Source organism: Myotis daubentonii, chromosome 4 (assembly GCF_963259705.1).
Source record: "Myotis daubentonii chromosome 4, mMyoDau2.1, whole genome shotgun sequence".
Classification (NCBI taxonomy): Eukaryota; Metazoa; Chordata; class Mammalia; order Chiroptera; family Vespertilionidae; genus Myotis; species Myotis daubentonii.
The window spans coordinates 56,832,735-56,860,428 of record NC_081843.1 but is presented as its reverse complement, the minus strand read 5'-3'; the positions used below and the strand labels follow the sequence as shown (position 1 = coordinate 56,860,428).

At 41.0% G+C, this 27,694-nt stretch overlaps 1 long non-coding RNA gene across 2 annotated transcripts in view; it reads left to right on the top strand.

Moving 5' to 3' along the window:
* The window catches only part of LOC132233379 (uncharacterized), a 111,563-nt gene that overhangs the window by 23,052 nt on the left and 60,817 nt on the right, over nt 1-27,694 (top strand). The gene's annotated exons all lie outside the window — the stretch shown is intronic.

Sequence of the window (27,694 nt, the reverse complement as noted above, 5' to 3'; positions counted from 1 at the left end):
AGAGAACTTCTGTCCTCTAGGGAGGTGCTAATCTAGCCTTTGCCTGAGGCTATCCGGCAAATGCCTCTGTGCAGGGCTTGGGCGGGGCGGGTCGCACAGGATCAACAGGGTGGGCCGGAGAGAGCAGTTATGGCGGCTCTCAGTCCTGTCCCCAGGGGCTCTGCCTCTCTGAGTCCCAGCACCCGCTGCAAAGCTGGGAGAGAAAGCTGCACTCGCTCTGACCGAAGCCAGACAGTCCCGCTTCTCCCGTTTGAGTCTGGGTCCCTAAAGACTCGCCCGGATCTGGAGCTCAGAGTCTGCGACTCCCTCCCGATTGAAAACAACAACCGCGCCCTCCGCCGCCAGCCCGCTCCGCGCACTCTGCACCTCAGAATTTGACTTCAGCACTGCGCCTCCTCTGAGTGTCCGTGTGCGTTTCTCTTTCCTCCTAGTTGTAGGACTTCCACTCAGCCAGCGTTCCTGTGGTTCTGGGAGATGTCCCTTCCGTTTTTTGGTTTCACTTTTGAAGTAGTTGTTCAAAGCAGCAAACTCTGGCGTTAACCTATGCCGCCATCTTGGTTCTCTCCTCTAGATTCATTTTTTTGCAAGTGGATGTCCAGTTGTTCCAGCACCATTTGTGGAGAAGTCTCTCTTTGCTCCCTTGTATTGCTTTTACTTCATTGTTGAGCAGTAGTATTATATTTGTGTGTATGTATTTCAGGCTCTCTATTCTGAGGAGAACCAAGGCAAGCTAGCTGATGGCCAGCACCCACTCTCAGATGTGAGTATGGCCATTATGGATCTTCTAGCCTGGCCACCCCTCTGGCTCAGTGAAAGCACATGAGTGAGTCCAGGCACAACCAGATGGGACTGCCGAGCCCTGCACTGAATGATAAGAAATACTAAATCATTATCATTTTAAGAGATTAAGTTTTGGATGATTATATGATATATATATATACTAGAGGCCTGGTGCACAAAAATTTGTGCACTCGGGGGGGGGGTCCCTCAGCCCAGCCTGTGCTCTCTCCCAGTCTGGGACCCCTCGGGGGATGACCACCTGCTGGCTTATCCACAGGAGGCCTGGATGGTGGCAGGGCGGGCGGCGGATCGCGCTGCCCCGGGTCACACACGGGAGGCCCGGATGATGGCTGGGCTGGTGGCAGCTTACACTGTCCCACCCTGCCACCCCGGGTCGCACATGGGAGGCCCGGATGGCAGCACGGTGGGTGGCGGCTCACGCTGTCCCCCCCACCGCCCCAGGTCACACATGGGAGGCCTGGATGGCAGCTCATGCTGTCCCGCCCCGCCTGCAGTACACAAATTTAACGGCCATCTTTGTTGGGTTAATTTGCATACTCTTCTGATTGGCTGATGGGCATAGTGAAGGTATGGTCAATTAGCATTTTTGTCTTTTATTAGTGTGTGTGTGTGTGTGTGTGTGTGTGTGTGTGTGTATATATATATATATATATATATATATATATATATATATATATATATGAATTCTTGGTTTCTGGGAAAAGAATATCATCAGTTTAGTAACTGTCAGGATTTGTTTGTGTGGATGGTGCAATTTTGCACTTTGGTCTGATTCTAAATGATTCTGTGAATCACAGTTACTAACATGTACTGAAAGGGGCTTGAGGGAATGGGGCTCTGTTTCTGAGTAAGGACTGGGTTGTGCTGGTGATGTTCTGAAAGGGTTAAGAAAGTGGCAATGATAAGAAAGGGAAGGAGAAGGCCAAGAAAATAGATTCCTTATCTTTATGGTGATGTCCAAAGAGCCAGAGATACCACATTTCCTTATAATGATAGTAAATCTTACATCCTGCCTTTATAACTGGTAGCAGCAGAAATTTGAGTTTTGTTATAAAATGGAAAAAGAGCTGAGTTTTACAAATCACTGATTAAAAGAAATCCTTTCTCTATACTATTGGGTACAGTAGTTCTTTGACCAAGTGATACACTTATATCTGGATTATGCAAATTGGTAGCTCATGGGCTGGCTCTATCTACCTTGGGGTGTATTTTATTTAGCCTACACTATGTATGAACATACTGTGTTACAACAAATGAGTCAGCTTTTAAAAATCTAAGAGCTTTAACACAAAAATCTTCAGCATCCCTTGAAATTTGGATGATCTCACCACAGGTCTGGACTGAGTGACAGCACACCCCTTAGATTCTGCATTCTCCAGCCAGCATCTTACACTTGTTTCCTCCTCGATCTGGTTGCTGTAAGCATGAGCCAGCCTTTACAGAGTCATTTTGAAGATTAAGTCCTGGTAATATAGACTTAATTGACTAGCAAATCAACCAAAAGTGGCTTGATTTCCCCTAGGTACAAAATGATCAGAAAAGTGATCTGCATATGAAATGTCCATTTATGCGATTTCCACTACACCCTAGTTCAGGCGTAGGAGTCATAGGTTTAGAGAAAATGCCTTTAGATAAAGAGGTGCTCCCAGCCTGATGAGAGGAAGAGAGGAAAATCCATGGCTACTGGGATTGAAAGAGGACCTGTGCTTTACTTTTGATATCCCCTGGTGTTGGGGGGTGGGGGTGGGGAGAAGCTGTCTGGGCAGAGAGAACCATCGATAGCTTCCCCACAGAAGCAGCAAAGACCTAAGGACCTATTGAAAGGCTATCATATACCTCACAAGCAACCTGTCTGAATGGTGATTGAGGACAGGGTACTCTAGTCTCCACATTCTTCTCCATGCCTTGGCTTGGCAGAAGGTCCTAGAACTCTGACAGACCCTATTAAAGAGGGAACTCAAAGACAGCTGGTATTAAGTTGTTCACAATCTCAGAGAATTGGTGCTTTGAGTCAGAAATAATATAGAATTATTTACACACCTAGAATTGTGGGCTGAGATTCATGCTAAGTATATTGTCAAAGAATACACCAGAAATGTTTCCAGTGCTGTGCACAGGTAATGACTCTTTACGGTAAATGACTACCATTTAGTCATCTTCTGGCAGGTTTTCTGCAAGAGTCAGCAAGCAAGCAGGACCTTCAAGGACTGCTCTCCAAACCAGAGGGTCTCGTACTGTGTATGGAGAGGAAGTGCTCCCTGTGGCTCTAGGTTTTTACTTCAGGGCACTGAGATACATTATTGCTCATTCTTAAACCTTAGTTGAGCGCTCCAATGGAAATTTAATCAATGTGACAACCGTATTCATTATTTATTGAGAAAACATATGTTGAATAGCAACTATGCATGCAGACTGCCCTGAGACTGCCATGCTGGAGAGGCCCTGCAGAGACACTCTGGTCAACAGCTCTCTTGCAGCCACTTTTATTGTGGCATCAGATATGTCAGTGAATCCATTTGGGATCTCTCATCTGCCAACTGAACACCACCTAATGACCTTGGTCAATCCCATGCGAAAGTGATGGTTGTAAAAATATTTTCTAAATTTGGACTCTTGCAAATGAAAGCAAACCAAATATAGGAGCGCCACAGTAATTTCAGCATAAAGAACTTGCTATACTCAACATGAAAATGCTCAGATCAACAAATTGGATCGCACCTGGTTGTCATAGTTGACATGGAATAATTTTGTGTCTGAATCCAAGGCCAAAGATGATCGCTATGCTATCACTTAATATCATAAAAAAGGAAGCAAATTTGTGGCAGATAGAAAATGCAAGGCACCTGTGGATACAGAACAGGGACCAAATACCTTTAGTGGAGACCAGTACGTGTAGAAATCTTCACATTTAACAGGGCAATATTTACTTTTATGTATTTTAATTAATTAAAAATGAATGACCCAGGTGAATATCAGAATAATAGTCTTGTTTTAGAGTGTACATTTTTATGTCTGGAAAAACATTCTCAGAACAAGAGACAAGAGCTGAAATACTATTTTTTCAGCCATCTTTTACATGTTTACAGTGGTGGTGAATAACTGTGGAATGTAACAATGATGGTTGACAACTGTTACCGTTCTGATTCCTCTGATTAGAGCCACACATATTTGCATTGATGCTTCACATGGGCAGCAGGAGAACACTGAAGGGTCTGTTTGTTGCATGCATTGCTTCCTTTGTGCAAGGTGGTGAGAAATGATGGGCAGAAGGAATGTTTTCCCACGAATATTGTGGAAAGGAAAAAGAAGTAGAACTATAGAAATGTGTGAAAAATGTGTGGGTGTGGTCAGCAAATAAAGGAGCAAATAAATAAAAATCAAAAAGTGATAATTTCAGATACTTTTATATCTATGAAAGAAATAAACAAGAAATAAACAAGAAGGGATGTTTGGGTGGGCCCTCAGAGGATGTGCATCTGGGTAGGTCAGAACTGAGACTCAGGAATCTATATTGCTGCTGTTCCTAGTGAGGGGGCAACTTCCCCCTCTCCTAGGTACGTGCATGGACATCTAGTGTACTAATCCCTGTAGGTTAGGGTTCAGATTCCATGGCTAGATTAGGAACACACATTCCACAAGTAACATTATTGTGCTGCTTGCTGACTCACTAATTTATCATTTTTTAAAAATAATGAATCCTGAAAGATCAAGTCAGGATAATGTGACAATTTAAGCATGTACAAAATAATAGTTAATATTTACAAGCATAATTAAATCCAGCAGTAGTATAAACACTCTATGTCAGGGGTGGGCAACCCCTGGCACGCATGCCAAACATGGCACGCTAGTAACTTTTGCTGGCATGCGACACCCTCTCTTATAATCTTCCATTTACAATTGTGAATCTTTGTTCTCAGTGATGAATTTTGTTAAGTCTCGTAATAGGAGTAGCCTGACGGATGAAAGTAGTAGCTCGTGCATATCTCTGAAGGTCACGAAATAAAAACCTGATGTAAAATCTCTGTCATCAGTGATGCAGCAGCAAAAGTCCCACTGATAATATCAAACGGAGTCGTAAAGTTTTCTGTCGGACCATCAGTGCACATGTATACATTAAAAAATAAATGTATTTTTCATCATCATATACTGTGTTTTTGTCGCTCGAATAAATTTTATTATTTCTTCAAGGTTCTTCACATACATACACCTTAAGATATATCAAGTAGGCGTAACATGTTCTCAAAAAATTAGGGTTGGCACGCAGAAGAATTTTGAGTCAGAGATTTTTCTGGTTTTGGCATGCACTCACAAAAAGGTTGCCCACCCCTGCTCTATGTATTCACTAACTTGATTTTTACAATGGTTCTCAAAACTGGTGCTAACAATATTTTCATGTTAGTGATGACACCAGTTAGGCTAAGAGTTGGAAATAAATTCCCTCTTGTCACACAGCCAGGAAATGGAAGAGCTGGGATAACCAATCCCACAGTCAAACTACTTTCCATTACACTAGACTGTCTTCCTAGAACAGCCATTTTATGTCATCAAAACTTCGAAGTGTCAGGTGAGAAATTTTTTGTAGATGATGTGAATCTTTTGAGGATGTTACTCTACTATTTTTCAGGGCCACTGATATTCCTTAAGTTGACCTTGGGGAGTCAAAAGAAAATAAAGATTTGCTTTTTCATAGAAATACTGCATTGAGGAAATATGTGTTATATCCAAGCAATATTCTGTGTAAATAGCTAATAATTCAGAAGAAAAGGAAAAATGTTAACAGTAATTTAGCAGCAAATGGTGCATTTGACCTGCAACTCCCAGATGAATTCCCAAACGCCATGCATAATTTATTTTAGGAAGATGAAATGATAGGGGTTATGTAATGCTTGATGAGAAATTGCCGTCATAATATGGGAAATTGCTTCTACTTAGCAGGGTCACCAGCAAAGAAAGAGTGGTTCCAGGATATCATTTTCCACCTTGAGAATCTTGGCCGAAGCAGTTGCGTAAGTGCTTTCTGTCCAGCTGCACCAGCTAGTTAGCTGAAGTAAGCTTCTTTTCCAGAGACCTCAAAAGCCCTTTGATTATCTAGCACCCAAATGGCCTCTGTGCTATTTTCTGAGCAGTTGTGCTCCAATCACAGATCCTCATCTTCGAGCTGCAGTTACATTTCCTAGATTTGCACAGATGCAAGGCTCTCCCAGAACTAGGATAGCTGTCAAGTTGTAGGGCAGCTCAGTTGCTCCTTGGAATTTATGCCCTTAAGGGACAAACACTCCATAGAACGTTTTGAAAGCTGACAGCTTGGTGTTGGCAGCTGAATTTTGACATGTCAGGCTATTATCAAAACTCTCAGACAGCTGAAACTGTAGGTATGTAACAGTTAAGCCTTCTGTGAGGCATGTTTATCTGGCAGGAAGAATGCTATCAATTGCCTTATTATTCTATTATCCTTTGCATTTCAGTTGCTTTTTGTTAATCAACTAAAATTAATGCATTGTTGAAATATGTAAAATGACAAGGCAAATAAAGAGCCACGGTTGAAATTTTAGCCTCAAGACAAGGCTCAACTTAAGGATACTGAGTTGGAAAAATTTATCACTGAATTACTGAACAATGTAAAAAGTAATACAAGAATTCACATATTTGGTAGTTTCTGTAAAAGCTCATACTCAGTCCTTTCCCTTTGGACTTAGAAGGAGGTAATGAAAAATCATATTTCTTCCAAAGCTAGAGCTAACACACCTGAATATATTGGTGTCTGAAAACATATTTTATCAAAATAATGAGCTCAAAGGTGAGGGTTTTTAAAAAAGTGTTACACACACACGCGCGCACACACAGTGTGGTCCTCTTAATTTTCATTCCATTAAATGATGAAAAAAATCAATGTCTGATAGACGATTTTAAAAGGGCAGATTTAGAAAAGCTATTTGGAGAAGAGTATGTCAGAAAAAGAAGAATTGGGATTTTTTAATAGGAAAAAGAAAGAATAATGATCCTGTAACAATTTTTTTATATACAAACTATATATTTTTTGTTACTGAAGTTAAAATGAAATTACATTGCTAACGCTAAAAGAATATGGTTCTTTGGTTTCTATTAAAAAATGGTTAAAAACACAATCTCTCTCACTTGGAAAACAACACCTCACTCCCCATATTAACTATCAAGCCCCCTTAGAGACTTAACAATTTGGTGCCAGCCTCAGTAGAGCCCTCACCAAACAATGCAGCAGAGAATTCTATCTTATGCTAAAATACTAGATAAGCACAAATTGAAATGTGTCGTTAAGGCAACTAACCCAAACAGACCCCGCTGGTTGCCACAATTGAATGTGAAATTATAAAACTCTTCAATGTCTTCTAACTGATTCCTGACTGAGAACTGAATTTGAGAAAACAGCTTTGAGATGAATCATGGCCGTATTCTCTATGTGTGTACACCACACCAAACAGGCAGTAAATTTAAGTTCTTTAAAAACAATTCTCAGTGGAAAAAAAAAGTGAAATGTGTTTAGTTGGACTTTTCTCATGAGTTAAGTTTTACAGACACAGATTTTGAATTAATCAGTGCCCCAGTCTGATTTATAGGTTAAGCAGTATAGTAGCTTTATAATGACACTAATAATAAATAACAGCAACAGCGGCATTTAACACTTAAAGAATGTGTATATTGTGATAGGCATGGCTTTAAGCCACACCCCCCACACACACATACCTATACTTCACATATGCAAATGTACATATACATATACATATACATATACATAGGTATAATATTTAATCCTCAAAGCATCCTTGGCATTAGTAGATACTAGTACCTACTAATAGATACCATTTGTCAGAGAAGGAAATAGAGGCGCAAAGAGCTAGCATTGTTTATCCAGGGTCACAAAGTGGGAAGGGTGGTATTTAAATGTGGGCCATCTGCATGTAAAGCCTATGCTACTTATTTGTCACTGTATTACAGTGCCCTTTGGTTGCGTCACCAGAGCATGCACATGTTGAGATATATTCATATGAAGTTCATGTGCGGCGCAAGCATTTTAAACTTCTGTATTAGTTCCTTCAAAATGTGGTCAATATAGTGAAGAGGAATAGCCACAATAGAAGTGATATTTTCAAGCTTCCATATAAAAATGTCTGGAGGCAGAGCTTATAATGGAAAAATATTGATTGTGAGTTTAAAAGGTGATGAACTTCAGGACCGATAAAAGCCAAATTTATATCCCTGAAGTTTCCCTCTCATATTTGCAAATTCCCCTTTCCACATTTGAAAAGCTCGTTTTCAGAAGTGATGACAGAAGTATTTCAGAGTCAGCCCTAATAACAGCTGTTAGTTCAGATTAGTGCAAGCAAGAATTTCTCTGTTTCTGCTGCACATCTGTTAGTGGTGTTTTTGTGTTTTTTTTTTTTTTTTTAAATCTGTGGATAGTGGGCTATAGAACAAACAGTATACAGGATTTTTCCTCCTTTTAAAATATTTTCTGTGTTTCTTATTATTTTGCTCCATTTCCTGAATTTTTTTTCTGTTAATGAATTATTACCACTTTACTTCAAGGAGTAAATGAAAATATGATGCTTCCCTTAAGTCACACAAAGGTTTGTTTGAACTTAAAACTATCTTGGCTTTATTATTTTTTATATATAAAAATATTTTTTCCCCAATCATCATACCCCTCTGAATTTCAGAATGCTTTATTATAGCTATTAATTGTAATATTAAGATAAACTATGTGTGAGAGGTAGTTCTCTCTTTTTACTAGGACTTTTGTGTATTTGGGGCAGAAAAATTTTATGATCCTTTCTCATTTATTATATTAGTAGTTTAAAAACAAAAACAGAAACAAAAGGAAGAACAAGATAATTGGCTGGCAAGAATGTAAGAGCTTTAGATTGCTTGATTTTGTCTTTGCCAAAGGGCTATTAGTAAACGCTTTTAAGAAATTTGTATATATTCAGCTCCTTATTTACATTTCTCACAATCGAGATGGAATGGAGCTTTATTTGGAGTTTTTACCAAAGAAAGTGACTTTGAGTATTATTGCCATTAGTCTCTTAATGTTTGATGCGGCTAGCTCCCTTAAGGATAGCTGTGGCCTTCATTCTACCATATACACGAGCTGCGTTGGGGAAATGAGGAATAACTACAATAGAGGTAATATTTTTAATGTTTCAGATTCAACAAAATCTGGAGGCAGAGTGGTAATGGGAAAATATCGATTTGTGAATTGCAGCTCATCAGCACTGATAGTAGCCACCTTTACACCTCAAGAGCTTCCACAAAGTCTGGCTTCTGGCCAGTTCTGGCTCCACCCTACTCAGGCTTTAAAAGTCTCAAATGCCTTTCCAGATGGCACTAGAGATTTCTACCACATCTAAGTCTTACCAATTTGGACTATAACTGTAGACTTCTATTTTTTCCAAGGCCTAAAATGAGGGGAAAGCCTATGAAACTTTCTGGGTTTCTCAATAATTATATCAATTTCCGGTTTGCTAGTAGTCTGACAACAATTTCTATTTTTAGAATGATAAAGGATAGAAAAGTAGATATTGACCAAGATATATTTTTGTTGGGTCAAACATATTTATGTTGGTTAGGACTCATCTTTCTGGACTTTATGACACTTTACATCAGCATTTTTCATAGTGTGGTCCATTGACTACCAGTTTCAGAATCACTTGGCTTGTCTGGCAAAAAATCAAATTAACTTATTGAATTAAGATCTTTGGGGAAGGCACTTGGGTGAATATGTATTTAAAAACATCCTAGAAAGAATATTTTTCCTGCCCTGAAGTTGTGTGTGTGTGTGTGTGTGTGTGTGTGTGTATGATAAATCATAAATCACTTTAACATTTACAATGTCATCTGACTCTTAGCAACCTTGTTAAATATAAGAACAGGTAACATCTCCTTTTCATAGATGGGGAAGCTGAGATATAGAGAAGTTTGGATTCAAAGACAATAAGAGGTAGAATTTAGGCCTGTCTTCAGGGTTCCTAGTTCTCTTTATATGACTTCTCACCCATTCTTCTTCTACATGAGAGGATGTTAGCTGCAAGTATGTAGAGCTGCAGGGGCATCTTGCTACTCTCCAATACTTTATTCTATAGGGAATAGAGATTCTTCAAAGACTTTAAAGTAGTAGTAGCATTTTCAATCAAATCTGTGTTCTAGCAGACAGTCTAGAAAGTGATTTGGAGAGAGGAAATAGAAGCTGGAAGGTGAATTGGGAGATGTGTTCCTTCTACCATATCACCAATATTGCCTGGGTTACTCATGCCAAAAATCTCAAACTGGAAATGAAGTATTTTTTACAAAGGCATAATTGTGAAGTCCAGAAAATGGTTCTTTATGGTGCTTATTAAATTGCAATATTAATCACATGGCTCCTCTAATATGTTGTGAACTCTGGAAAATAGAAACATGTTTCATTCATTCATCTTCCTACCCCCAGAATCTAGTTTAGTGTTGGCTGTATGGTTTTATTAAATACTAGGGGCCCGGTGCACAAAATTCGTGCACTGGGTGTGTGTGGGGGGGAGTGTCCCTCAGCCCAGCCTGCCCCCTCTCACATACTGGGAGCCCTCAGGCGTTGACCCCCATCACCCTCCAATCGCAGGATCGGCCCCTTGCCCAGGCCTGACGCCTCTGGCCTAGGCGCCCAGCACGGGCAGTGGGGACCTGCAGTGGCAGCGGGGGCGGCGGGGGGGTGCCGTGATCGCACGGGCTCCGCCCCTGCCCCTGCAGGACGCCTCTGACTGAGGCGTCCGGCCCGGGCAGCGGGGACCCGCAGCTGCAGCGGCCCCACAATTGTGGGCTTCGCTTTAGGCCCAGGCAAGGGACCCCTAGCTCCTGGGACTGCCAGCTTCGACCGTGCCCAGCTCCCATCGCTGGCTCCACCCCTACTTCCTGCTATCACTGGCCAGGGCGGAAAAGGCACCTGATTCTCCGATCATGGCTGGGGGGCAGGGCAAAGGCAGCCCCAGGGCCGCCTTTGCCCTGTCCCCCAGCTCTTAGCTCCCCTCTGGGTTTCCAATCACTGTCAGTGGCAGGGGGCTTCTTCCTGCTTTCCCTTTCGCCTCCCTGCATTGTGCCTACATATGCAAATTAACCGCCATCTTGTTGGCAGTTAACTGGCAATCTTAGTTGGCAGTTAATTTGCATATAGCCCTGATTAGCCAATGAAAAGAGTAGCGTCGTACGCCAATTACCATTTTTCTCTTTTATTAGTGTTGATATTGTTGTTTGTTTGATAAACTTGAGTGAATCGTAGTAAAAAGTTGTTTTACACTGGCAATGTATATTACTGTTTACTTACATATCTCATATTTTATACTTTTCATATATACCAACATATAGCTTTAAGTATACTGGTATACTTCATTCTACTGCATTTTGCTTTATTGTGCTTCACAGATGTTGTGTTTTCTACAGTTTCAAGGCAGGACCTTCCATCAGCAAAAAAGATTACAACTTGCTTTGTTGAGATGTTTGCTTTATTGTGGTGGTCTGGAACCAAACCCGCAGTATCTCTGAGTATGCCCATACTTACCCACCTGATTATTACAGCCACCCTGTTATAATAACCCCTGTTTTAGATGAGAAGCACAGAATAGTCAGTAACTCATCCAAGGTCAGTCACTTGTCCCAGGTCAAATCTTAGTGGAATTAAGATTTGAATTAGGTAGCCAGGTTCCAAAGCCTTGCTATGCTGTTATATACATAAATTCATAAAGTGTTCCATTGCTGATCATTTTTTATATTGTCTCATAATGGTATAAATTGGAATTTAATAGTGTAACATTTGCTGTGGTAACAAACACTAAAATATCAGTGGCTTGCCCCAATAAAAGTTTATTTCCTACTCAAAGTTCTATGTGGCTTAGATGACTTTCCTGTGTGGCTCTTATCCAAAAGATGACTCAGTGACCTGGGCTGCTATCCTCTTGTAACTATGCCAGCTGGGACAGGTGTCCTCCAGGGTTGAATAATCAGAGAAAGAAAAATGAAAGTGCCATATCAGCTCTTAATTGCCTACTCCATAAGGTCTCATGTCACATCCACACATATTTCATTGAGCAGCACTATTCACACAGCCCAACATATCTGAAAGGAAGGCTGGGAAATGTAGAGGAGCACATGGACTTTAGGTGAGCACTAATCGTTTATGCCACATTAAAAAATAGGATAATAATAAATACGTAAAAATACAAGATTGGGAGCAATGCATCTGGCTATAATGCCAGGGTTAGTTCACTGACCCTGAATGTAATATATCTGCTTTGAATCAGTTTCATCATGTGTAAAATGGACATAATGTGTGAAACCCAGCTCACAGGGTTGTGTGAATTAAATGAAATGGTAGAGGTAATAACCGTAACAGTGGTGGAGACACAGTAAGTGCTCAGTATATTATAGCCATTGTACTAGTTAGGCTTCTCCAGAGAAACAGGATCTATCTGTATTTCTATCTATCTATCTATCTATCTATCTATCTATCTATCTATCTATATCTATCTATCTATCATCTATCTATCTATCTATCTATATCTATCTATCTATCATCTATCTATCTATCTATCTATCTATCTATCTATCTATCTCTATCTATATCTATCGATCATCTATCTCTATCATCTATCGATCATCTCTCTATCTATCTATATCTATCTATCTATCTATCTATCTATCTATCTATCTATCTATCTATCATCTATCTCTATCTATCTATCTATCTATCTATCTATCTATCTATCTATCTATCTATCTATCTACCAATCTACCTACCTATCTATCGAGAGAGGAGAGAGAAAGAGGTGTTTAATATAGGGAATTGGTTCATGCAGTTATGGAGGCTGGTCAGGCCAAGTCTGCAGTTAAAATCTGAAGGCTGGAAGCTGCTGGAGAACCAGGATGATCTGATGTTCTAATTGGAAGGCCGTCGGGCAGGAGAACTCCTTTTACTCACGGGAGGGCCAGCCTTCTGTTCTATTCAGGCCTTCAGCTTATTGGAAGAGGCCCATCCGAAGTGGGAGGGCAATCGGCTTAATTCAGATTACTGGTTTCAATGTTAATATCATCCAAAAACACCCTCACAGAAATACCCAGAATAATGTTTGACCTTATATCGGAGCACCCCATAACCCAGTCAAATTGATACATAAAATTAATGATTACAGCCATCATTATTATTATTAGATATAGTCTATAGTTAGAGTTTTCTTGTTCCTTATTGAAGTTTATTTTTTTCTCAGCTAACCATTTTTAATTTTTTTAAAAGACTCATTAAAAGTTCTTTTTAGGTTAGCAAAAGAGACTCAACCAAGTTGGACACCTGTGGGTGAAGGCAAGATTTTGGTGTCCAGAGTGAACAGATCAAGTTGCTAGTCCTCTTTTTAGACCATCATTTTGAAAGTCTAACAGCCACCATGAAAGATGTGCAGACAGGTCTTTTAAAAAGATGCCACATGGAAGACAAAGAAAAATTGTGTCTTCAGTCTCCTGCTTTTTTTCTTCCTCATTACAATGCCTATAGTAGTCATTTTGATGTTATTTTTTATTTGTACACTACAGTGTACAAATAATTTTAAGTAGACTTTCATAATCATATTAAAGTTAATCTATACTAATAAAAGGATAATATGCTAATTAGACCAGACATCTTCCGGATGTCCTTCCGGACAAAGCCATGGTGGCAGGGGCTGAGGCAGAGGCAGTTATGGGCGATCAGGCTGGCAGGGGAGATCAGTTAGGGGCTATCAGGCCTGCAGGGGAGGGCAGTTGGGGCGATCAGGCCTGCAGGGGAGGGCAGTTGGGGGCCATCAGGCTGACAGGGGAGGGCAGTTAGGGGGCATTCAGGTCGGCAGGCAGTGGTTAGGAGCCAGCAGTCCCAGATTGCGAGAGGGATGTTCTCTGAGGGGTCTCAAATTAGAGAGGGTACAGGCCGAGATGAGGGACACCCCCTCACTTCCCATGCATGAATTTCATGCACCACGCCTCTAGTCACTTCTCTAATCCTCAATCTCACACTTAGCAAACTCTTTATTGATAGTTTCCAAGCAATCAGCCAAGACAGGGGGAAGAAAATCTACCAAAGCTATTGGGGTTATATAAAAAACAACAATCAGCTGATTGACTTAACTTCTCCCTTTTTTGCTGGTTGTTATCATGGAGATACAGATGAAGAGATATTCCAGAGCCAAGGTCATCTCTGCAATATGTTGGAGATACACAGAAAGCCTGGAAAGATGCCGTGTTCTTGGTGCCTGGAAGTCTAGCAGCCACAGGCTTTGTCAAAATTGTGGAGGAAATAAAGTCCAGACACACACAATACTTTCCAGGAAAATGCTTTCTAATTTTTGGAAAATTCAACCAGAAAACTTCCTTTGAGAGAAATCATGCCAGCTCTTTACATTCAAGCCAGTCAAACAATTGGACTGAACAACCAGTCAATTGGTAATTATTATGAATTGCTGGACAGAATGTCTGGCCAGTGCATCACTAGGCCCAGACAAGCAGTATAGATAATAAGGGAGGATTCATTCCTGCACAATCTTATTTCTTAGATGCCTCTCACAATATATAGAATAATTTTGTGTATAGGTTGCTCAATCGATGTGGGTGTATCAGGAAAGGACCTCAAAGTGAACATCTAATAGTTTAAGAAAAGCTTATACAATAAACTAGGCCAGAAGATTCGTAGTTTTATTTGAAAATATTGGAAGATAGAATAAAAATGTTTTGTGCCATTTTATTTAAAAAGGCATTTAAAGTGCAAATGTTTTCCTATCATACAAAAAAATAAATAAAACAGCTTTGACCTAATAGTTATATACATTGAAACACATTTAATGACATATTTTGAGTGCTAAGCAAAACAGATTTTTGAAGTCTTATCAAAGTTACCGTGTCATGTTCTATTGCTTTTAATTGTAAGCAAGCTACTTCATTTGGTGTTTCATGATAATGACCTTGCAGAGACATAAAGCAGAGCTGGAGATGCTCAGGCACCTACTTGATTTACACGTCGACCCACACCGTGCCAATGATGCCTCTGTGCAGGGTTGCACACATTCCAAGTGCAGCATTATAAAAGTGTGAATTGTAAGAAAGTCATACACTGTCTTTTTATTTTGTATTCACTATAACTTATCACAAAAAGAACTGTTACAAGTCTAAATGGAAAGGGTTATTAGCAGATGCAAATGTATTAATAAGTCACTGAAGTTGATTTAGTCAGATGTAGCAGGAGAGAAAATATGCCACTACAAACTATTTACACTCTTTGCTATGTGGATAATCCTATGATATATTTCTGTAAAAATTCTATGTAGACTCATAGATGTAGATTAGAAAATGTCTCACATAGAAGGTTTTATGTAAAATCAGTTACAAAGCAAAGGAAAACCCTTTCCTCTACTCACAACACTTCTGACACCAAATGTGCTGGTTTTTCACACCACGTATTCTCTAATTCTCTGCAAACACTAACTGAATGTCTTATAATCTATTATTTAACTTATTCTGACACTGACTACCCAGAGTTGGTGCAGACCCTACAGGTTGAGGGCTCAGTCCCAAGTGGCTGTCTCACTTCAGATACCAGCTGCAAGTCCCAGGTTGTCACCTGTACTTCTGACCATCTGGCTATTAGTTTTCTATAGGTTGCTCATCCTATATTGAACCACTCCTTCGTTTCAGTAATTTGTTATCATGGCTCAGAGAACTAAAGGAAACACTTAACATTTACTGGTTTGTTGTAAAGGATGCAACAGAGAATACAGATGAGCAGCCAGACGAAGAGATACACAGGGTGAGGTCCAGAAGGGTCTCTCAGTACAGGAGTTTTGTCTCTTGGAGTTAGAGGCTGTGCCACTCTCCCAGCATGTGGGAACGAACCTGGGAACTTTCCAAACCCCATTGTTTAGTGTTTTTATGGAGGCTGAATCATGTATGCACAATTGATTAAGTCATCAGCCGTTGATGATCAAGTCAATTTCCAGCCCCTTCCCCGCTGTAGAGGTCCGGAGCTGGGCCTAAAAGTTCCAACCCTCTAAGCATGTCTTGATTTTCTGTGACTTGCCCCCATCCTGAAGCTGCCCGGGCCTGCAGCCACCAGTCATCTCATGACCAAACAAAACGATACTCTTGTGGCTCCAGAGATTCCAAGGATCTTGAAGCTCTTGTGTTAGGAAGCTGGGATGCAGAACAATTATAATGACAAAAGGTGCTCCTTTCACCCCCTATCCTTCAGGAAATTACAAAGATTTTAAGAGCTCTATGCCAGGAACTCAGGACAGAGATTGAACATATATTTCTTATTATGTTACACAAAGTGAGTTAATTTACTTAATTATAATGTAGGGGAGAAGGGTGGGGTGGAAAGTAATGTGCTGGAAACATTTGACAACCAGCTTGCTGAAAAAAAGGTATGCAAATTTATACATACATAAGTTTATTATCATTTTCTTCTGCTATAAAGAAATTACATTATGAGTAATAAAATATACAACTCTTTATTACAAATGCCATATATTTAGAATGCTTTCATTAATTTCTGTCAAACATTTGTATCCTTCATCAATTATGATGATGTATAATTATAACATGAATGTTATATTATGACATGAATTAAGTGAAGCAACAAAGATGTATTTTGAAATTTTACTGATTTCTCAATGATGTGAGCTACCTTTTCATTAACTCGGCTAATAGATTTCAAACACTAGAAGAACATTTTGAGTTTTCACAATGTAACAGCTGCAGATATGTCACAATCTTAATTTTAATCAAAACTATTAACATATTCTCCATCACTTTCCTAAGGCTCAACAATCAACAAAGCAATAACTTAAGCCCTATTTTGTAACAATTTACTGATTGGCATGATATGAACACTTTCACCATGGCAGATTTCAGGCCTCCATGGAATGTGGAGTCTGGAAGAGATGGTCAGTAGCTCACCATTAGAATAGATATAAATAACCTGGTAACAAGATGTAATAAAATCATAAGAAAGTGATAATTTTATGTACTTTTACTACCTTTCTTTTTAATATTATTTCTTTAATTGAAGTTTAAATAATTTAATTTTAATAATGGTTGTATTTAACAACTGGCTTGCAAAATTTCTGAAAATTCAATTGGCTTTCAGGTGCTAATATAAGCCAGCTCTAGCCTACCATTGTGGGTGTGGGTATAAATTTATATATAACTATAGATCAAACTTCCACCATCTCTGATTTGACCATAATTGCATTTTTTTTGAGTTTTGAATGCATTTAAATCCCCAGCTGTTCTTTCTGGATATTGTAGATGAGATTATAAACTTCATCATTATTCTAATATGTGAAGCTCCAAAGCTCTTGGCACAATCCTATAGTAAACTTATATCCTAGACACTCAGCAAATCCTTACTGGATATAATAAAAATGCATAGACATCTTAAATGAATTATACCTTAAACCTAGCCAATAACAATTTAATTATTTTAGCAGTGGTTCAATGTAAATCAGCTGGAAGCAATGCATATAGAGTAGCAATGGGGTGGGTAGGAGCGTATGGTGCTCTTATGGATGCAAGCATCAGCTTCAGTCTTATTAAGTAATGATCATAATATAAAGGTACACTCTCAGGCTTGGGATTCAGTGGGCCAGTTATGGCTACTGAATCCTGGTTCGTTCATTTGTTCATTCATTCATTCAATCATTCATTCATTCAACAGTATTTTATTGAGCAGATACTGTGGTCTACAATGTTCTAGGCACCAAAAACCCCAAGCCTGTGTCCTCATAGAACTTGCATTCTATTAAGGAGAGACAATTAACAGACAAGCAAGTACATATATAGTATGTCAGGTAGTAATAAGTACTACGGAGAAAGAGAAAGCAGGAAAGGGGGTTAGGATGAGCCAGGTTGGTGGTGGGAGCTTGCTATTTTGTATACTCTTAGGGCCATTTCCAGAGGCTTTAAATGATTGTTGGTGTGTTGTTTTTAATAATTTTCATCAGTTTCACTGGAGAGTAGGTCAGCAGAGCTCCTCACTCTGCCATGCCAGAAGTCAATCTCCCCTAAATGCTAGATTTGAGTTGATGCCAATTATTGTGTAAATCATGCCTAAAGTTAACTGTGCCCGTGGGACACCAGGGGGTCTGTCTGGGTACAGCTGAGATAGTCCCCCCAGTTCAGATCCATGTGCTTGGCTTCACGCCAGGCTTAATGTCACTTGACATTCCTGATCTCCCCACAAGTTCCATGTTGCTGTGAATGATTTCCAATGTCGTGCGCCCCATGGCGGGAACTGTCCTGAAAATGATGCCAGTGGGGAAAAGAGAGGGCATGAGAGCAAATTGCCTTTTGCAATTTTGTCCAGCATCTGCCCAAATCTTGGTCACTGAAGATCACCATGGAGGCTATCTCTCCAGTGCATGCTGAATTCTTATCAGAGGGTGCACATGTTTTCTTGTTCTTTCCAGTGCAAAATTTTCTGTTCTTTTGATTCGTTTTTTTTTTTTTTAAACCTGCTATTCGGGGTCACTTGCCTAGGATCGCAAATCTCCTGAAAAGAAAAATATTGGCCTCCAAGCCAGAGTGTTCTCCATGCAAGCTGCAGCCTGTAGGTCATGTGTATCCTGAAGTGCAGCCCTCAGAATACCTTGGGACATAAGTCATGGACTTGCCAGAGGTGCAGCCCTTAGAATACCTTGGGGCATATCTAACTGAATGGTCATTTGCTCATGTCATTGGAGGTAGCCACCGTGCCTTATTCAGCAGCCATAGAACTGAGCTGGTGTGGAGGGGCCAACTCAGCAGGTTTATTTAGAAAGGGGCAGAAATGACAGTGACCATAAGACAGATGAGAAGCAAGTCCTCAGAAGTTAACAGAGGCAGGAAAAACGAGCAGCAGACCCGGATGTGGCAGAGCCACCCTGTGTAACAGAAGCAAGCAAGGCCACAGCCGGGTGTGGGTCGGTCTGAGCATTCAGGAAATGGGGCCAGAAGCCTAAGCAACTGGGAAAGAGGCTGGCAGGGAGTAGGGTGTGCATGAAATGTCTGGACCTTTTCTCCCCTGGCTTCCATCTGCTTTAGGAGGACATACCAAGGTTAAGTCTGCCACACTTCACACAGTAGGTTTGCTACCGTGGGTTTAATGCTGATTGTGCTCTGTGCATAAATGGGGATGTCTGTGGTTTCCAGACGTGGTGGTCAGCTCTTTGAGAGGTCAAGAGGCAGGCCCTCGTTACTCATCTCAGCTTTTGAAATAAGCTCCTAACTGTTCTCCCTCCCTTTAGTCTCAGCCCCAGACCTTTCCTCCACACTGTTGCCAGAGTGACCTTTCAGGAGTGCTAATGGGCTGTCCCGCCCCATCTCAAAGCCTCCAATGGCTCCTCAGTGCCTATAGAATACAGCTCCTTACATGGGACATACACTTCTCCTGACCCGGCCTCTACCTGAATTCCTAGCTAGTGGTCGGTCGCCATCCCTGATCGCACGCACATTGGATGACTTGTCCTTGGCAACCCTGTGCACAAAGCATTCTGCTTCATATATGTATGCCCTTCCCTTTGCTTATATTTTTCTTTTTGCCTGTAACCCGTGCTCTTTAACCCACTTTCCCTCCTTTTTTTTGGCCAGACTTTCTTAACAAAGTTCTTCTTATCCATTTCAGACTGGATTAGATGCTCTTTCTCTGGATTAGATGCTCTTTCTCTGAGGACCCTGCACATATCTCTGATCTTGCGCTCACCATGTTGTATTACATCTGTACTTCTCTCTCTCCCTCACGTACCTAGAGACTCGCCTGGTTGTGTCTTATTTATATTTGTATCATCCAGGGCCGAGCATAATGCCTGGGACATAGTTGGTACTCTAAAAGTATTTTGTCATATAAATGAATGAAATGATCTTTAACTGCCTCCTGAATAGCTAATGCTAGACAGCATCTGCTTGGATTCCAAATGAAGTCTAGGAGCAATGGGCGCCTTCCCTAAACCCTGGGATCTAGAGATGTAGCAACTCGCAGCCTGCCAGGTTGAGGGCGCCTGGAAGCCTCAGGAAATCTTGTCACTGTGCATTTTACCACGTGACTCCAACTTGAACTGAATTGGGAGGAATGAATCCTGGCCAACAGTGAGCATTGTGCCAGGAATAGAACAGTGAGGCCATAGCAGTCAGTAAAACTAAAGGTTACCATGGTGTCTTCAGGGCATGTCCTTGAACAGTAGCTGGACTGTATGCCTTATTCCACCCCAGTCCCTGCTCCATGCATCGGGTGGAGAGACCTTTGGCTTTCTGTATCCGTGGAGGAATGCAGCCTACCCCTTATCTCCTAAACCTGTCCCCCAGCAGAACAGTGACTGGCTGCTTAATAAATGTCATCTGATGTAGAGTCCCCACCAGGTGACCAAGAGGAGCCCCTCAGGAGGCCTTTACCATCACACTCCTTATTACAGCAGCACATCCTGGCTGTCCCAGTGCAGCATCTCTAGTTAGGACTTCCTTTTCTTCCTCTAAACCAGTGGTTCTCAACCTTCCTAATGCCGTGACCCTTTCATACAGTTCCTCATGTTGTGGTGACCCCCAATTTCATTGTTACAAATTGAACATAATTAAAGCATAGTGATTAATCACAAAAACAATATGTAATTGTATATGTGTTTTCCGAGGGTCTTAGGCAACCCCTGTGAAAGGGTCATTCGACCCCCAAAGGGGTCGCGACCCACAGGTTGAGAACCGCTGCTCTAAACCTAGCTGGCCTCACTGAGTGGTGGGTCAAAGGCGTTCCTCTACAAGTGTGATGTAGATTCTCCACCTGAGGGGAGAGTGGCGACTGACTGGGACTGCAGTAGCAGAGAGAGAATACAGTGTGCTTCCAAGATGTGAGAAGATGCTTCCAAGATGCAGCCATAGTGAGAAAGTCCACCACTTCCTTTCCTGCTCAGTAGGGTATATATCAGAGAGGGGTGGAGAGGAGAGAGAGAGAAACATCAAGGATGCGAGAGAATCACTGATTGACTGCCTCCTGCACGGAAGTTCCCTATTGGGGATTGAGCCTGCAAACCAAACATGTGCCCTGAACGGGAATTGAACCATGACCTCCTGGTTTATAGGTTGACACTCAACTGCTGAGCCACACCGGCTGGGTAGTGGGAGGTATTTTTTTTTTTTTTACTTCCTACAAAGTTCTTGAATACCATTTAATTTTAAAAAACCCCACAAAACAAAACCTTTGTCTTGAATGTAAGTCTATGGGAATGAAGATGATCTCACAATCTGCAATAGAGAGGTTATCTCTTGATCTTGGGTGTTTCCCAGCGAAGCACATTCAGGATGTCATTGCTGGCCACAGAAAGCCCAGAGTCGCTGCAGACTCCACATCGTGATTTAGTGAGGGGAGTGACTGAGAATATTTTTGTCAGAGGCACCGGTTCTCTGCTTAGCCTCAATATTTCATAAAAAGCTCATTGCAGCAAAATTTTCATTTGGCAGCACCTGCTGTGCTATCATCTTGATAGCTTCACATTAAATAACACTGACGCTTCAAGGTCAAATTGACATGATGTATATTCAATTGTCAGCTTCTGTTAGTCCTATATATTTTTTAAAAAGATGTGTTGGGGTTTTATTTTGGTGAAGATGCAGGCAAAGCATGTAATCAGCAGTGTTTGTAGGAAAAGGAAAAGTTATAGGAATCCTGGCAGCATAAAGCAAATAAAAAAGTTCAGATTTTAAGATGCGAGGGATATGGTAGGAAACCACTAGGACTAGAATGAATACGGCACTTGATTTTGACACTGTTGATCTTGGACAAGTCATTTAAATTGTAGGTTCAGTTTCTCCGACTGTCAAATTAGGGGGATAAGCGACATAATTGTCATAGACTTTACTCTTACTTCTATTCTAAATGATAGATTTTCTGGATGCCACTAGAAAGAACTTCTAAAATGTTGCACAATGCTGAAACATACTGGAGAAAAAAGGAGGTGATTCTTTTTCCTGGGCATTTGATGAAATAGGCAGAAATTTCTTAAGTGAATTGATTGAATGGAATGGAAACGACAAGGAGACGTAATAAGGTTGGGAAACGAGTCTGCACTGTGCAGGGAGTAGACTAAGAGAAACGCGTCCTGTTTACATTTCCAGTGCAGAGCATAGGATGTCTGGCTACAAAGAGCTTTTACGGGAACTGTTTTACAGGTTATAAGATTATACATGGCCTGTGTAACCCAGTGGCCAGAGAACGGGATGTCAAGTGGACTGTGCCTTTATCAATGGCCAAGCCTGGAATGACTGAGAAATATCTACTTCTGAGTAGTCTTTAAAAATTAGGTATTGTATCTGAGGATAATGTTAGCGTTTGTTTTTGGAATTCTGCCCAGTAACCCAGAACACGCAAAAAGGTCCCAGGGTAATTCGATCAGTGTTTCTGTAAAAGAACACCAAAGCCGCAGATTGTGTTACTGGCAAAACTGAAAATGCATTCATTACAAAGGAAGACATCGTGTGTCATGGGATGATGCCTTGGCCTGGAGGGGGCTCTGGATGACAGGAATTAGGAGCAATGACTAATGCCACCCTAAACTCCTGGGAACCCTGCCGGGACGTGGGGACGTGGGGACGTGGGAACATGTGTGCGTGCGTCAGGGTGTGTTGGTGTTTGCAGCATTGCCTTTTGTTTTGCCCCTGCAGCCTGTTGTGGTTTTGGTTGTGGTCCTTGTTATTCTCTTTTGGCCCTGTTTTTGAGCGCTGATGTGCAAGGACATTCCTCAGAAACAGTTTTCCTCAATAAATCAAATAATAAAAAAACTAAAAAAGAAACAGTCTTCTCCACTGGTCATCTCACGTAGTATCCACAGTTGCACGTCTAGAAATATATCTGCCTTTTGGCAGGACTGTTTGTGGGTATTCAGACTCGGTGGCCATAATCCTTTTTCCATGAGCTCGTCTGTTATTTTGCTTCTGGGATGCAGTATTGGCTACCACCATGAAAATCACGGGCCAATGCCTCTGTGTCCATGGGCCTGGCCCTCTTTGGCCTGGGGATGGGGAGAGTGTGAAGGCTGGAGGAGATTAAAGGTAGATTCTAGATAGCTTCCTGGGAGGGCAACAGGATTTTCATTACTTCTTGGCAATCTTGCCTTGGTTTTCATCGCCATGGTCCTGACATTCTCTAGAGGAACACTTTCAAATATTCCACATTCTCTCCAAACTCCTACTCCTCCCCTGCTCCCAACCCCTCTCCTCCTCCTTAGCACATAATGTTACCTTCTAATTCGCAGAGCATATTAACAGCCATAAGATGAGAGTTTTCTCACACTCCTGCCACAAAAACAAAAATTTCTCAACATCAGAAGCAATTCTTTTCTAATTTTCTCCTGTTAAAAGGACTAAGCCATCCTTTCTCCAGTCTAATTCTCCAGTCTCTATTTCTTCTAAGGTATTTTATTTTCTCTACATCAATATGCTCCAACTGCACAGTATCTCGTTTTTTTTAATTATTTTTTTAATATATTTTTTATTGATTTCAGAGAGGAAGGAAGAGGGGGAGAGAGATAAAAACATCAATGATGAGAGAGAATCATTGATCAGCTGCCTCCTGCATGCCCCACACTGGGGATCAAGCCCACAACCTGGGCATGTGCCCTGACCTGGAATTGAACAGTGACCTCCTGGTTCATAGGTCCACACTCAACCACTGAGCTATCCTAGCCAGGCTGTATCTCCCTTCTTAATGGGCATTTACCCTTAGTATTTAAACATGCTCAAGTTTAAATACTGTCTCTACACACACACACACACACACACACACACACACACACACACACCCCATCTCTGACCCCAAAGCTCCCTTCTAACAATAATCCTTTGTTTGTTGTTTTCCCATTAAACTTCCTGAAAGCATTGTTTCTACTCTCTGTCTGTTTCCTCATTTCCTAGAAGAGCCTTTTTCAAGCATTTTGATCTCAGGACCCCTTTTAGAATTTTGAAACTTATAGAGGAGTTCAAACAGCTCTTGTTTATGTGTGTAGCCACAAGGTATTATCTATTCTGAGATGTTTACCTTCTCTTTCCAGATGGATAAATACTCTGTTGCCTAGAATGAACATCACAAAAGCAGAATTTATGTTTTACTAATCTTGCAATCCCTGGTACCTGACTCAGAACTTAACACTTTTTTTGGGGGGGGGGGAGAGGGGGGTTATTATTTACTCTATCTGGTTATTTACCCAATCTCTTTAATTCTCTGTTGGTAAATGGAAGAGTTAGCTAGTATGTCAGCTGAGTTTCTGTTCAAATTTCTTTTTTAGCTGATTTGTATAGATTTAAAACAAACGGAAAGAATAGGTTATGAAACAGGAGTACAAAACCAACTCACCCCACTCCTCAAAACACATGCAAAAGACAAGGAAAAAAGGATCAAATTTCACACTCCAGCTGAAGTCTGCACTATCACTGAGAAAATTGCCCCAGGTGTCCACAATGGAACTTCTGCTTGAGATTCTAATATGCTAAAGTGATTTCTTAGGAGATGTTATTTGTGAAAAGTGTCCGAGAAGAAGCTCTGTCAACAGCAAATTAAAATACAGCTGAGATACAGTATAATTATCCCGGCCCAATGTCGTAATTATATTCCATCTCCAGGAAAAGAAAGACATTGAAGGAGGACCAGGAATAAAGCAGGGTTGATCAGGTGCACACACTAACTGAAACTTAGTTTATGATGGTTTTACTGTAAGACAGTCTGCCCCTTGCCTCCAAGGAATGAAGATTTCTTTGGTAACTTTAATATCTCAGAGTCCTTAAAAAGAATATATAAGAAAAAAATGACTTGTATTAAATTCCATTATATGTGTGAATAATGCTGTATCCAGATTCTGGTGTCATTTCACACATTATATTTGAGCTATAGCTGAGTAGGCTCGTGTTGACCTTGAGGAGTGTGTGTGTGGTCTTTGGCAGGGTGGATGGGTGGAAGTCACTGTGATGGTGGGGTGGGGGTGGGCAGGTAGGGGCAAAGCTGAGAAGTGTATCTGAATGGCCCTTAAGATTTAGTCTCAAGGCCATCCTCGGAGACAATTAGCCACATTAAATTTAGATGGCATATACGGGATGGCATAAAATGGATGGGATGTAGCTGGTGGTAGTGTCTTGGTAAATAAAAAAAATTGGTCCTTAATACTATCCAAGAAGTTGCCTGCTTTAAAAGTGAAATTAGATTAAAAGGATGATTTCATTCTTCATAAGTACTCCTAGTACAACCCTCCCCCCCAAAATAAAATATGCTTCCTATCTGTGTTCAATGTTAAATCTGAAATATGATCTGAGGCAAAGAGACCCAGCTTCCCTGCAAAGCCTGAAGCGAGCCTTTTGTGCTTGCCAGCTTTCATTGAGTACATGGGTTGCCCTAGTGATGAATGCCCTGCTTTGTGTGGTCTCAGCATTTTTCCTGGAGGCTGTTTTAATGAGAAGGTGAATAGAGGGGCTTCTTTTGAAACTAGGATAAGAGGAGGGCCACTTCTGAAAATGCAGGCATAATGGTGCCATTCCTATCCCAGAGATCTGACAGTTCCCAGGGCCTCCCCCACACGCCCTCTTCTCTCCCCTCCCTCTCCCTTTTCCTCCCCCCTCCCCCTATTCCTCCCTTCCCCTCCCCCTCCCCCTTCCTCTCCTTCTCCCTCTCCCTTCTTATTCTTCTCTCTCTCTCTCTCTCTCTCTCTCTCTCTCTCTCTCTCTCTCTCCCTCTCTCTCTCATTTCTTTTGACTAACTACTATTTGACATTTGGATTAGTCTATGGTCTCAATCCCCTGAAATTGTCTTTTGGGGATGAAAGAGTAACCAACCAATCAGATCTCATCTTGTCACTCTGGCTTCATCTTCCTTCCTCTAAAAAGGGACTATTCTTGGTGTTTCAGGGAAGGGCACACCCATGCCTGCCTTTCTCCTACCTAGTGTAAAATGCTGCACTTTTTATGGATTTACCCACGCACTTAGAACTATGCATCTGCCTGTTTGAACACTCTTTCGCCTTCAGGACCCATTATGCAGGGCAGGAGTGGGAAGAACCTATGCAAATGCTATATTTTAGGACTCGTGGCTCGCTTTGATTGAACACATAGTAAACTTGATTATTCATGCTAATGGGAGGAATAGTAATTCAGACCATACAACTATTGTTTCTGACTTTGAAATGTGTGATGTGAGGTTTTTTCTTTCCTTTTTGAAAGCAGTCGCCGGTGTTTTAATTAGAATCATAGTGAGATTATTTTTGTGTTGCCAGTGTTTTTGGTAGGCAAAATTATGAGAGGCACCATTCTCCTCCTTCCTCACCCGTCCCCCACCTCACCTGGCACAAACTCCTCCTGCCCTCACATTACACGCTCCTTTTTATTTCCACCAGGAAATTCATGAAAGGGTAAGGTTGACTAGACTGGTCACCAATTAAAGGAGCATACTGTCAGATATTTCCATTTAAGTAAAAGTCAACTTCAAAGTAAAGGAAACAAAAAATGAAGAATATTTGTATAATATTCAGTATCTGCACAAATAAAGTTCCATGACGGTGGGCATTTATTGTTGATATTATTATTTTGATGGTATCTATTTTTATTGGTTAGTTTACTGCTGTATCCCGTGTTTAGAGCAGTGCCAGGAATATAATATGCAGGAATAAATTTCTGTGGGTCAAATGAATGAAAACCCATATACTTTTCAAGATACTTTTTGTATTCCTTAAACTCTCATTGAGCCATCACAGTTGTTATTATTATTAAGATAACTAATTCTTGGTTTGTCTCCCCTATTTTTGTTAATGTGTATCTGAGTGTCTGATTCCTTGTATATTCTTAATCTCAATGGAATATGGAATAAAGCAGGATTTTTTTCATGGACAAGCTCATTAAAACTTTTGCTGTTTTGCATTTTTCTGATTTGTCAGACAAAGTTTTCATCATTATGGAGACAGCTTTCCTTTGGAGATAAGTGGCAAAATGGTATACTGTTCATGGACCACTTCTATCACTGGACCTAATGTGTGACAGTGTGTGTGTGTGTGTGTGTGTGTGAGAGAGAGAGAGAGAGAGAGAGAGAGAGAGAGAGAGAGCGAGAGAGAGGTAAACCACACAAAACAATAGGAATCTCACCCCAGCTCTGCTTATTCCAGCCTATTTTCTTAGTAAAAAGAGTTAAACTAAAGGTCTTTGAGTTTCATGACATGTCAGTTGAGAAGAAACCAGAAAAGAAAAGGTCAAAATGGAGTGGAACTTTTTTTTCTCTTGATCCTCTCAGAGGAAGATGAGATGGTAGTGGAATATTAAAGTGGATGGCTTCTGATGCCATGTGAAGAGGTGGAACTTGGCTTGGGGTTAGACACTTCCCGTATGGGTACACTGTAACAGGGAAGTGAGCTAATTGCTTGGCTCTCGTGTCAAACCAGGGTCAAGTACCAGCTTTCTCACCTACCAGCTTTACATATGGAGCAATTTGTTTAGGTCCTCTTGGCTTCTGCTTCCTCATTTTTAAAACGGTGACAGCAATAGTGTCCATTAGGGGAATTAAGTTTTAAAATGTCTGCAAAGGGCTTACCTTCACACCTAGCCCACACACAACTATTGGCTCTGATGAACACTCCTGGAGGACCTACTGTGCGCCAAGAGCGATGCCAGGTAATTCTTGCATGCTCGGTAATTTAATCCTTGTAGCAACCCACTCTTCCCAGTGAGAAAACTGAGGCATGTAGAAATTAAATTACACGCTCAAAGTTACCCAGCCACGGGGACGTTGGGAATTTGGACTTGTGCCGGTCTCTTTGCATTACATCATGTGTCCTCTTTGGGGTTTCAGTGACCAAACAACTTGAATCCATTTCACAGCTGAGTCCCTAATAATAAC